General features: G+C 38.5%; 1 long non-coding RNA gene across 1 annotated transcript; it reads left to right on the top strand.

Annotated features, from left to right (window-relative positions):
* The first annotated feature begins 2,633 nt into the window (after positions 1–2,633).
* LOC124777895 lies at positions 2,634–11,041 on the top strand. Its single transcript, XR_007015794.1, has 2 exons — positions 2,634–2,803; positions 10,811–11,041. It is a non-coding gene; the product is annotated as an uncharacterized LOC124777895 (long non-coding RNA).
* The last annotated feature ends 623 nt before the right edge of the window (positions 11,042–11,664 follow it).

Here is an 11,664-nt window from a genome sequence, read left to right as displayed (position 1 = left end):
TGAAGTTTGCTTCTATTTTTAATTAAATTTAATTATTAGAGCAAACATACTTATACCTGTAAACAGTAAACGAAAAAATGCATAGAGTTGTCCTGACAATGTGTGCTTGTCGTGATTTGCGAAATCCCTCATGCTGTGTGGTAAGTTACCCGGAACTACTTTGCACCTCGACGCGACGAAAAAAGAGAAATTTTTCGAAATGTCAACGAGATGTCTTTTCCCTTAGACACTCTGAACATTCCCTGTAGATGCGGGAAAACTGCATTCATTCGATGTAGTAGATACCGTTTCAAATTACGTTTTGCATGCCTGTATGACAAATATCATCCTGCAACGTGTGATGTCGAGAGCACATCCGACGAGTAATTGTACATTACCCTTGTAATGTGCCATCTGGCACATTGTGAGTCACTATATTACTGATTGCAATTGACTGCATTCACATCATCGAGGTTGGTCTTGGGCTTTCCAAGCCTTTAATTAAAAATAGTAAATAGTCAAGTAACATACGAAATTCATCACAACTTCATGAAAATGCACGTAGTTTTTTTTTCATTATATTACCTTTCAAAGGTCATATAAATTAAATAATGTCACCAGTGCTGAAAAAAATATAGAAGAAAAAATAGGTGCTAGCGGGATTAGAAGCGTGGCCCCGTCCACGACCTTCTTGCGAAACGCAAACGTTAATCACTTTTTTTTTCCTTCCCATTTTGTTCGGTATTCTTCGTCGCGTGTGGTCGGGCGAACGTCACATAACCTCCGTTCAAATTGGTCGCTGATTCCTTTACCCAGTTTTTTGTTACAGACGGCAGCCAGGCCTCTGGCCGAACACGCTGAGCTATCTTGTCGGCTGCCACTCCTCCACAACACCTACACACAGATACGTCACATTATAGACGCGTAAAACTTCTCTTGCTATTTTCTCGGAATTGCTAGAATAGTGCATCTTACTACTTGCACATTATGCAGTTTTAATGGCCTACTAACTGTGTACAAAGTTTGTAAAAAAATCCGTGATCCCAACGTCCTGACCTCGTAAGTATTGAGTCCTCTGTGCACTTACATAAAAATAAACAAGCTTCCTCATCCTTTGAGATTGTTTTTTAATATTTTATTCAATGAAGCTGTACCTGCGAGAAGGCTGAGTTGTACCTGTATATATTCTGGACGGTAACAATGGTATTCAGTTTGCATGACGTGTAGGTTGCACTTTGCGCACTCTGCTTTAACTATACATGAATAACATATTGTGAATGCTAAGAGGTGGACGTTTTTCTGTTAACGTATTAACATAAAGCCATAAAAATATAGAGAGTGCGATAAGTAAAAGATGCTTTAGTTGTGTCACTAAAAAGGTTCACATATTTTCATCACATTGTACGGAGAAATTGATGTTTTTTTACCTATTTCACCAATTTTGTCCTTGTAATCCGACATTTTAAAAATATATTTGGGCTCTTGTTTTAAATTTTTATTTAATTTAGTAGTCGCAGATCATTTCATGGAAAACGTCAAAAACTGGCACATTATGCAGCGAACGAATAATTCACAAAAAGTTTCAGACGACGACGCCAACGATGTTGCTTAAATTTCAATCCAGGCATGTTAGTTTTACAGAATTCGCTTGCATACTTATCAGGTTAAGTATTTCCTTTTTCGTGTTTAGTTAGAAATAGAGAATGACACCATGAACTTGATGTTCTTTTCAAATGAGGAACACCTTTTCCAGCGTTGCATCTCGTGGTTGGTGGAAGTCAATTGTCTACGAAACACTACACGTCTTATTAGTACCGGCACGACGTGCGCATCATTTGGTGCTGATTCAAAAGCGCTGTGCTACGGAAATCTTTATTGTAGCCATGGATCGGACAAAGGCGTGAGTTTCCTATTAACTTTTCCCACTCACGAACGCGATAACGTTAATGAGGGTTATGTACGATATGTGGGGAAACCATTACATGGCGCTCTGGTGGAAAACTGTCGACATGAACACTCCAGCAAATGAGAACGTGCAACAGTTTGTACAAGGCTCTTATCTGTCGATCTCTGCTTGCAAAAGCTTGCGGTTGCGGCACTCAGGTCGAAAGTAGTGACGGTTGTGGACAATGTTCAACAGCCTGTACACACTTTTTTAAAGACTTGATTTTTCTTGTAATTGCTTCATTACCTACTTGTGTAAAAATTCCAATTGGGATAAAACTGACACTGCCTGACTAAAGTTTGATGGCAATGCATTTAGAAATTATTTTTCGGAAGAGCTGGGATACGAATGCAGGACGTAGTGCATGGGAAGCAGGCACTCCACCGTTTCTTCCCCCCTCCTCCTCCACTCCCCCACTATCGCTCTCTACCTTCTTTTTTTCTTCGTGAAAAAATAACATAACGCTTAGATTCCTTCTTCGTGTGACTTTGGATTTTGGCCAACATTGCAGCCCTGTGACTTCCTGTTTGATGTACGTCGGGAAGACTGTGCTGAGTATTTCTGTGCCTTTTCTAATTGTGACATATTTGTTTCAATCAATTTACTGCTTTATTTTTTGTGCTAGGGCGAAATTTTTTCTTAGGTTTAATACCGCTTGCATCTATATGTTGGAACTTACTTTGAATTTTCTTCTGCCCCTGAGGACATGGAAGCCGTCTACTACTACCAAAATCTGAAGAAGTAGCGTTAGGATTATCTACCACAGAGGTCACACCAGTAACCTGAGAAGATCGAGGAGGAACAGCCGTCGCCTGCTTAATCTCCACCTAATTCGGACCATAGGAGCGGTCCGATTGTCAGCGACCAGCGATCTGAGAGGTTTGGCATTGTTTACTGGTAGTAAAATGTATTTAATTTAGCTTTTCCTTAGTTGCGATTTTCTCACTGACTAGCTTGTGTCAAGTGCTGTAAATTGTACCAAGCAACAGAATAGCGTGTAGTCACTCGTTTCAAAACTAGGAAAGAGATTTTCTAGGTAGCAGCCAAAACGAATGCCATATGCCGCTTCTTTGGAAATGATTGTGAGAATTTTAGCAACGTTTTCATTTACCCAAATGAACTACATATACAAATACGTGATTACTCTGCTATTCACAATAAAGTGCCTGGTAGAGGGTTCAATGAACCACTTTCAAGCCGTCTCTCTACTGTTCCACTCTCGAACGGCACGCCGGAAAAACGAGCACTTACGTTTTTCTGTGCGAGCCCTGATTTCTCTTATTTTATCATTTCTCCGTAATAGAACAAAAGATATATTTTCCTATTGACTTCCTTTTTTAAGACGACATTTTCACCTTTTCTGCGCAGTTTTAACGCACACACAATAAAAGTTACTTTACTCTTCTGTAGAGAGCTGCGCATTGTTTTACACCTAAAACTTGCCTACTCTAGATTTTTGCAATATCATAACTAAATCATCACAACAGTGGTGTAAAGCAGTCAGGTATCCCATCTACAAGCTCAAGAGTGTGACTACAGCCATCGCGAAGGAGCAAGTGTCACCAGACCGGAGGTTTGCCAGTTAGAGCTTACGTGTCTTTTCCCTGGAGACTCGTGGCCCAGCTAAGCATCTGGCTGTTTGCTGTGGTAGCAGCAGCGTAGCCAACGTGTCTTTCTCGGACAAGGCAAAGAAATTCGTACCCTTTGTGTAGTCATTCGACAGTAGTTAAGTTGGTGGCGGGAAAGCCCCCTCTGGTGTCTTCCGGCTACCTGGGGTGAGTTCGCTGCAGCGAGAGCGTGCTCTCGGACACGCGGGACTAGACCTTTGGCGAGTGAAACGGTACTCCTACGAGTGACTTGGCGCTGATGAGTGTATTAATGCGTTATGGTGTGTACCTACTGTGACTGATGTACACGTTTCATCTGCTAGTTCATTTGTAAGTTCGATAATCGAATTCTTATATTTTTCAGAGTGTAGTCACGGTATATTTTCTGTATTTAGTAAGTTTTTCCGATCCTTGCTTTGTGCGGCTAGATCACCAGAACACGTGTTGTGAGTAGGCCGTTACTCCAGCACAGATTTAAAATTCAGTTCTCTGACTTTTCCTTTAATTGGAATGCATGTGTGAACTTTTCACGTGTGTATGTGTTTTATTTCTCCTACTTTTAATTTCATTTCAGTTTTAAGATTGGGTAGCTTTGTTCATGCAACGTGGCGGTAATTTCACCGTGTGTAATTTCAGTACCATCTCGAATAAGTTTTATTCTTAATCCCGCGTGATATTTTACCGCTATTTGTGTCTATACGATTTACATTTGTGTTCTTGAAGTTTTCACGAGTGTTAATAATTTTGCTTTGTTTATGAATATTCACAGCAGTTGCGGGTGTTTCACGCCAGCTACCTAGCTTAATTTGATATGCAAGGTGATGTAGATAAGTTTCTTCGTCGGAAAGTGTTCCATAGTATTGTTATTCACATTAATTCAGTCGCAGCGACAGGATGGACCTCTGAGCCTCTGACTTACTGTGATGGGCAAAATTCTTTTTACCTCTGTTCTTGTGTGTGAACGGTGTATGTTTGTGTGAACTTCTCCCGAGCGCGCCGACGATTTCCTTCTCATTCATCAGCGCAATGAACCACAGCACTCAATATAATAATAACACAAGTGCGGTGAGTTAATAAATTAGGTAACGCACAATGACATCATAGTTTAGAATTATCTTGTGAACTGTTAGTTTGATGTTTTATTTTAGTAAACTATGTTAAACGGTGATGACTGTTTCTTGGACAGATCCATCCCCTTTTGTAAGATTATTTTTAATACATCTCACCCGGCGTTTCCGAAGCGCAAAACGCACGCCTTGTGTTTGTAGACTTTGTCTGATTATCTTATTCTATTTGTTGAGGCTTAAGCTCTTGCTTGCTCTGAATTGAATAGTTCCCATATGTCCATTCCATATATCCACTTGGATCTTTTTATTAATGTTAACACGTTAGTTATGCTTATCAATCCTGTGATTAATTCAGTTGTTATATTAAATTTCCCCAGTTTTAATTAAATTTGGTAGCGACCCAGAAAAGTTTTGTGGCTCACGAAACTTAACAGTAGAGTGCATAGTTTCACATTGGCCAACTTCCCCCAGTTTTTCTTTGCAAATCACGCTCCAGATAACCATTTATCCGTTAATAAACATTCACAACTACCTACGCTTGAGATGACCTAATCTGTGATAACAAACTCATTGTAACATAAGTCATCCAATCGATTATTTCTCTTCTTCTTATGTATTTTTCTAAATTGTTTCCACCTTACGTTCTGTTTTATTTCCCAGCTGCGTTTTTCTTATTTTACTGAACTTTAGATAAAGCAATTGCGGGACGACAAGAAACAGTAGAGTACATGAGATTTTTCTTTGCTGCATATGAAGACACTTATCTGAGAGGGGGGGCGGGGGGGGGGGGGGGGCACATTGTTCGAGGCAATGAACCTAAGGGGATAATAAATTCTTTCTTTCTCCCTTCTTTTGGAGCGTCTTCAACAGTGATTTCATGAAGATATCATCCATTCTGATCTTCAAAAGTGAACAGTCTCTGGGTTCAAAACACTGTGTTCAGACTGAACATGCAGTGCCGTTCAAGTAACACAATTGTGGAGATACACGGATGATCAGTTAATCGAACACTATTTACATTGTATTCGAAGCGAATTTCTGCTTTCGGAGGCATTTTAAAATGACTTCCGACTACCTATAGCGTAGACTGCTCAGTTTTGAAGAAAGGGATCTCATCATAATGAACCGAGCAAGGTGGCGCAGCGGTTAGCACACTAGACTCGCATTCGGGAGGACGATGGTTCAAACCCGCGTTCGGCCATCCTGATTTAGGTTTTCCGTGATTTTCCTAAATCGCTTCTGGCAAATGCCGGGGTGGTTCCTTTCAAAGGGCATGGCCGACTTCCTTCCTCATGCTTCCCTAATCCGACGGGACCGATGACCTCGCTGTTTGGTCCCCTCCCTCAAATCTACCAACCATCATATTGTTGGGAATTTTCACTTAAGCTCCTTATAAAGACATGGTACATATGAATGATTTTTCTGATGATCCGTGCCTCCCATTTTCCATTTTACGTGAAATATGTGAAGTTCGCTAACCCATACCGTACATGGAAACAAATTTCCAGTATAACTGCGATAAGCGTACCTTACAAGCTACACAATAAAAAAAGCTTTGAGGGTCCAAAATAAAAAGATTAAAACACTATTCTGTACAGCGTTATGTCTTACACCAAATTAAATGAAAACAGCATATAACTCTAAATTCGCTCTTAGTTGTATTCAGAAGCATTCTAACGATCTGGTTGTGTGATAATTTTGTATGAATCAGTGTACTAGAAATGTTTCGTTTCGGTACATATGCAGAACATACAAAGTTCCGAAAGATCGAGAACATTCGAAAATTATAAAGACAAAATTTTAGATTTAATGCGATTATGACGAAATTATTGTTACAAATCATTATGTTTCTGTGTCTGGCTCGGTGAATATCACCACCTATTTTTCTTCTCTCCTCTCGAGGGTGTTATCAAACATATCTGTCGTTGATATCGTAAACAAGTCTTGACATTAAGGCAGTTCTGTGGACGGAACTATAACAAGGAAGTTTGTGAGCTAAGTGTACGTAACTTGAACGTTGTTTGGTTGTGAAAAAAAGTGAGTATGGCAGCTTCGTTGGTCGTGGCTTTCTCTTCCAGTGTATGGCAGTTCAGATATTGCATCTACACTGATAATTTTAGACTTTGAGCTACTGTATAAGCACTAAATTCTGAACAATTCCTAAAAACAGTCTCTAAATTTGAGTGAATTATGACAGATGTTGGAAATCAAATGTTTTGTGATGATGCGTTTTAAAGTTTCACTTTATTACTGTTGCTTAATTTAACATATGTAAGAAATAAGTTCTGCATATATATTGCCATTAAATGTCTTTTGCCAAATGGCAAAGACTTTTTTAAGTTGGCATTTCACATTAAGTGATTAATCCTTACAGACATATAGCATATTACAGTGTACAAAAATTTAATACCAAATTAATAGGCCCCAAATTGAGCAAAATTAGCTTATGCTCCACAGCACTTTTTTGGTAAAAATTGGTATTTGTATGGTATTTTTTTACCAAATTATGATTCCGAAGCCATTACAGACCCGAAACCACGTAAAATTTTGAATTCACAAAATTCCCATAAATAGATTACTGAGACTCCATATTTTATAGTGACCAAAGAGTTTTTATTTTGTACTTGTACGTCTGAATGGGTTCAAGATGGTTGACAAACTGCGTTTCTGCTTCTTTTTTTCTGGATATCTGGCTGGTCAAGTTATTCCTCAGGATCTTCACTGTTACTGACTTGAGGTTCTGGTTCATGTTCTGGTTCTACTTTAGGACACAAAATGTCTTTTTATTTGTCTTTGAAATAAGTCCTGATGTTTCATTTTAAAAAGATATTCTTTTTGCTGTCTTGTCATCGCTGCCGGAATTACTGCAACAGGAAACCCAACGGGTCCATTTTCTTCGGGAAAGATGCAGTGCACAAATTCATTTTCATCAATGTCCATTTTGCAGCGTATACTACACTATCTTTGTAGCCAAAGAATGAACTCAGAAGCGGAAATGTTTATTTATGTGAGTTACTTTGTCAGCATTACTATACTGCAAGACATTTAACCAGTCATATGTGTTCAAAGCAGTTTCATCCTTTTTATTTCTACCAGCAGTGTTAATATGTGTTGTAGATGTAGGTTTTTGTTGCTGCAGTAATATCTATCGTTTTAGGACTGCCAACTGAGAATTGGTTACAATTGTAGGCATTTATAACAGTCATGTGAAAATGGACCACTTTTCTTCTTTGGCATTATTGTATTCACAAAACATTCTTCTATTATTCAAAACTACTCTGAGCTTCTTAAAATGCGTATTCAGATTTAGGAGACACTTGAAGTTTTAAATTCTTGAACATGGCTGCGTGGTCAGTGACTGTTTACAAAGTAAAATTAAAGCAATAGTAGCCCTCTGTCGCAAAAAGAAGTCTTTTTGAGCTAGCTTCATTGAGCTTCATCAGAAGTAAAACACTCAAATTGGCCTATAACCTAATTACAAAATTATAGGAAAAAATTTTAAGTGTAAGTACCAATCTTTAAACCAATAATAGTTCGAAAAAAAATTTATTCGTAATTTAAAATCGGCCTGTTCCACTTTGAAAAACTCTGGTGTCTATAAGATTTTTTGCGACACTTGCTCTTCTTACTACGTAGGACAAACAGGACGTGCCTTTACAGTCAGATACAAAGAACATATTTTAAGAACAAACGGCACTAGCACCCAGAATTCGTCTTTTGCCGACCACCTTCTGATTACAGGTCACGCGCCGAAACCTGTTCACGATATCAACATTTTGCACACTGAGAAGAAAAGTCGTAGATTAGATGTTCTCGAAGAACTAGAAATTTTTAAACATCTTTTCGGAATGATGGCCTCATTCTTAATGAGCAGCTACAATTACGTAATAAAAGCCGTTACTTGATCTTTGATTTCGTGTTCCCTCGTGCAGTTACCGAAATATTTTTTCTATCCAAGTCGACTCATATTTTCTGTTTATTAAATGGTTTATACCAACTAATTTTCATTTTATACCACGTTTCTGCTCGCTGAGTTATTCAGCTGCCTTTGCATTTCTAAAATGGCCTTTAAACTGTATTTATGAGCTCTTATGTAGACAAGTTGTTGCTATGTCTGCTGCTGTCAGATAAAATTATTGCCTTTTTCTTCATGTACTAAATAATGTTAATCGTAACATTCGTCTGTCTGTGTAACGTTCACCTGCCCGCAATATTGCTAACGTGGGCGCCTCAGTCTGATGCTACCGTAGCCCGACACGTGTGTGCAGCACACAGTGGCTTCCCTTTGCCTCCTATGTTTTCTGTTTTCAAAAATTTGTGACTAAAGCTTTATCGGTTGATATTTAGTTTTATACGTGACGTGTAAGTACTGTTTCGTTTTTGTACTACTAGTTAGCACTCTAAATTTTTTTCCTAAAATTTTGTAACTATGTTATAGGCCAGTTTGATTGTTTTACTTCTGATGAAGGAACTCGTAGCAGTGCCGAAAACTAGGTCAAAAGACTTCTTTTTTGCGACCGAGGGCTGCTATTGCTGTAATTTTATTTTAAGAGACACTATTTTGTGGAGCATTGCATACGCAGCTGCGAGGTTTAGAAAGGCCTCTCGCCCGGGCAATTTTATATCCCCATAATCACAAAAGGTTCGTTTTCAGATGACTGACATCGATTGCTTTCGAATGAGGTTATTGAATCCTTTTGGATACAAACAATTTTCAAATCGATACGAGCGTATACAGAATGAAATAAATTACTACACTATACAAAAAATGAAAATGGAACCTTTTTACTTGTCCGACGAGATGTCCCTTTTTCGCTTTCCATCTCATAATCACTGTGAAGTGCATGGCAGAGAGTATTTACCATTGTATCACACGCTAGAGTTTCTTCCTGTTCCATTCTCATACTCTATGCAACACACGAAACCAAAGAGAAAACTGTCAGCGCAGCAGTACAATTTTGTGTTTCTCAGGTAAAAATTGCATTTATATACCACCAAGCCCCTCTTAGGTCGATGCACTTGTCCTGCGTTTTCCAAGTGAGTCTCCATCCCTGAAGTGCCATTGCGGAATATATGCGAAAAAGCTAATCTACTGCATCCACAATCTCTGCATCTGCCCAACACGTGCGAACAGCTGTAAAAGCAGAAGAGTGCCAAATCCTGTAAACGGAATGGCTTTCGAACAGTTATCACTTCAGGTCAGTCAGTTTACCCGTTACTGAAGCAACTTAGTGAACAGGACAGTCCTGGCGCTTTTTCAGATCCATTCCTCGTCTTACTCATTTGATCCATTTGGTCCTGAAGACTAACTTCATATTCGCCGTTCATTTTTTTCTCTTTAAAACGTAATCAGTAAGAGGAGTCGCTTCTGAATAACAGAAAACTGGCTTTAACCTTCTTGCAGAATAAGGTGACTTAGTCTTGCTTTGACGCAGGGCTACTAGCTCCCATCCATTGCTATGATCACCGTTTCATTTCTGGCGTGAAGTAGTGGACCTTAGTCCTATAAACACAAAGTGGGCAATAAAATCAGTTGCAATTTTTTGAAAAGTCTAAAAATTATTATTAGGAATATCGTTTTCGGATTTAGTCTTGGTTAGCATTAAACAAATTATTGTCTAAATCTTTTTCACGTTAATTTTTCTTGTGAAATGTACCTACCCTTTCTTTTAAAGTACCAGTGATATATGCTACTTCTGATACCTTTAATCCCCAATAACGAAGTACCGTATGTACATTTGCTAAATGTTTTCACCTGTGGCCCCAGTTTTGAGACACGTTTCGCTAGGTTCATATACAAGGAAAATAGAATAACGTGTAGTCCATTTCTTACTGATTTTAATTGTTGAATTAGAAAGTTTATACCGTATGTAAATGTTCACAAACTGTGGATGAATGTCTTTTGACCATCAATTGTCCAAACCAGCACATCAAGTTTATACGTTAATGCGTAACATTAACAACGAAAACAAAATTGCATTGTTATCAACATGATTTCTATGCGAACGTACCACTATTTACTAAAGAACACTGTCGTTTCTACCTGGTACGATATAAATCGGAAAACTTAATAGCTCATGTTCTGGAGTACCAGAAACAATTGAATTACTGTAGCTAAGTTGCACCTGTTGTTTAACTCAGTCATGATTCTGGAATTAATTAATGTATAGACTGTCTCCTAACGTTACTCGTCTTTCATTGTTTTGTTGCAGAGTGGGACGAACTGAAAATTCCAACGCAATAACAGAAGACCAACACCTGAGTGCAGAAAGCCATTTACCGTTCAGTGATATCGTGATCAGTATGGAAGAGGTCCTCTACATCTGAACTCAGCACATTATGTCGGGTGAAGAAATATTATGAAAGACATGTACTTTACAATTACAAATCTGGATTATTCCATGTCTAAATCTGGCTGTAAAATAAATGTCTTATCTAGAAAACTGTTTAAATCATTTTATCATAATTATCAGTTTTTGCCCTAAAAGTAAAGAATTAATATATCAGCACAGGAAAACCAAACAAGACAGAAATTATAACTAATAAAGAAACAAAAATCAAGGAATCAAATAAGTTAAAAACATTGTATATTGTTCCTAGTGGTGCTCTTCCGTACCAGTGGCTGTTTTAAAGTGACTTCTGATTTGCTATTTCCGAGTGGAAGACACTATACAATACTATCCACTTCTACTCCGCTGTGGTATCCAAACTGTGCTTAATGTGTTATCTCAGCACTAATAGCCCTGTAGCTTTTTCCCTAGTACAAAACTTCAAGCAATGTATAAAAAAAGGCTTTGAAGATTAGACGCATTATCCACTTTCTTATTTCAATAAGTAGAATGAACTGAAATGTAATTACGTACATTTATGTTGCATTGAACACATCTAGGATGTGACCGAACGTGGCGTCAAAGCTCATCGGCCCCCTTCCCGTAACTTACGGAAATTAGGTGATTTGTGTATGCCAACTCCCTCCAGCAACCTAACAAGACCTCATTGCTTCCATGCCACAACGCGTTGCTGCTGTCTTCCGCGCCAAAGGTGGACATACCGGCTATTACGTTGA

The sequence above is a fragment of the Schistocerca piceifrons genome, chromosome 2 (assembly GCF_021461385.2).
Source record: "Schistocerca piceifrons isolate TAMUIC-IGC-003096 chromosome 2, iqSchPice1.1, whole genome shotgun sequence".
NCBI lineage: Eukaryota > Metazoa > Arthropoda > Insecta > Orthoptera > Acrididae > Schistocerca > Schistocerca piceifrons.
Note: the sequence above shows the minus strand (reverse complement) of the source record. Positions and strands in the feature narration are given on the sequence as shown.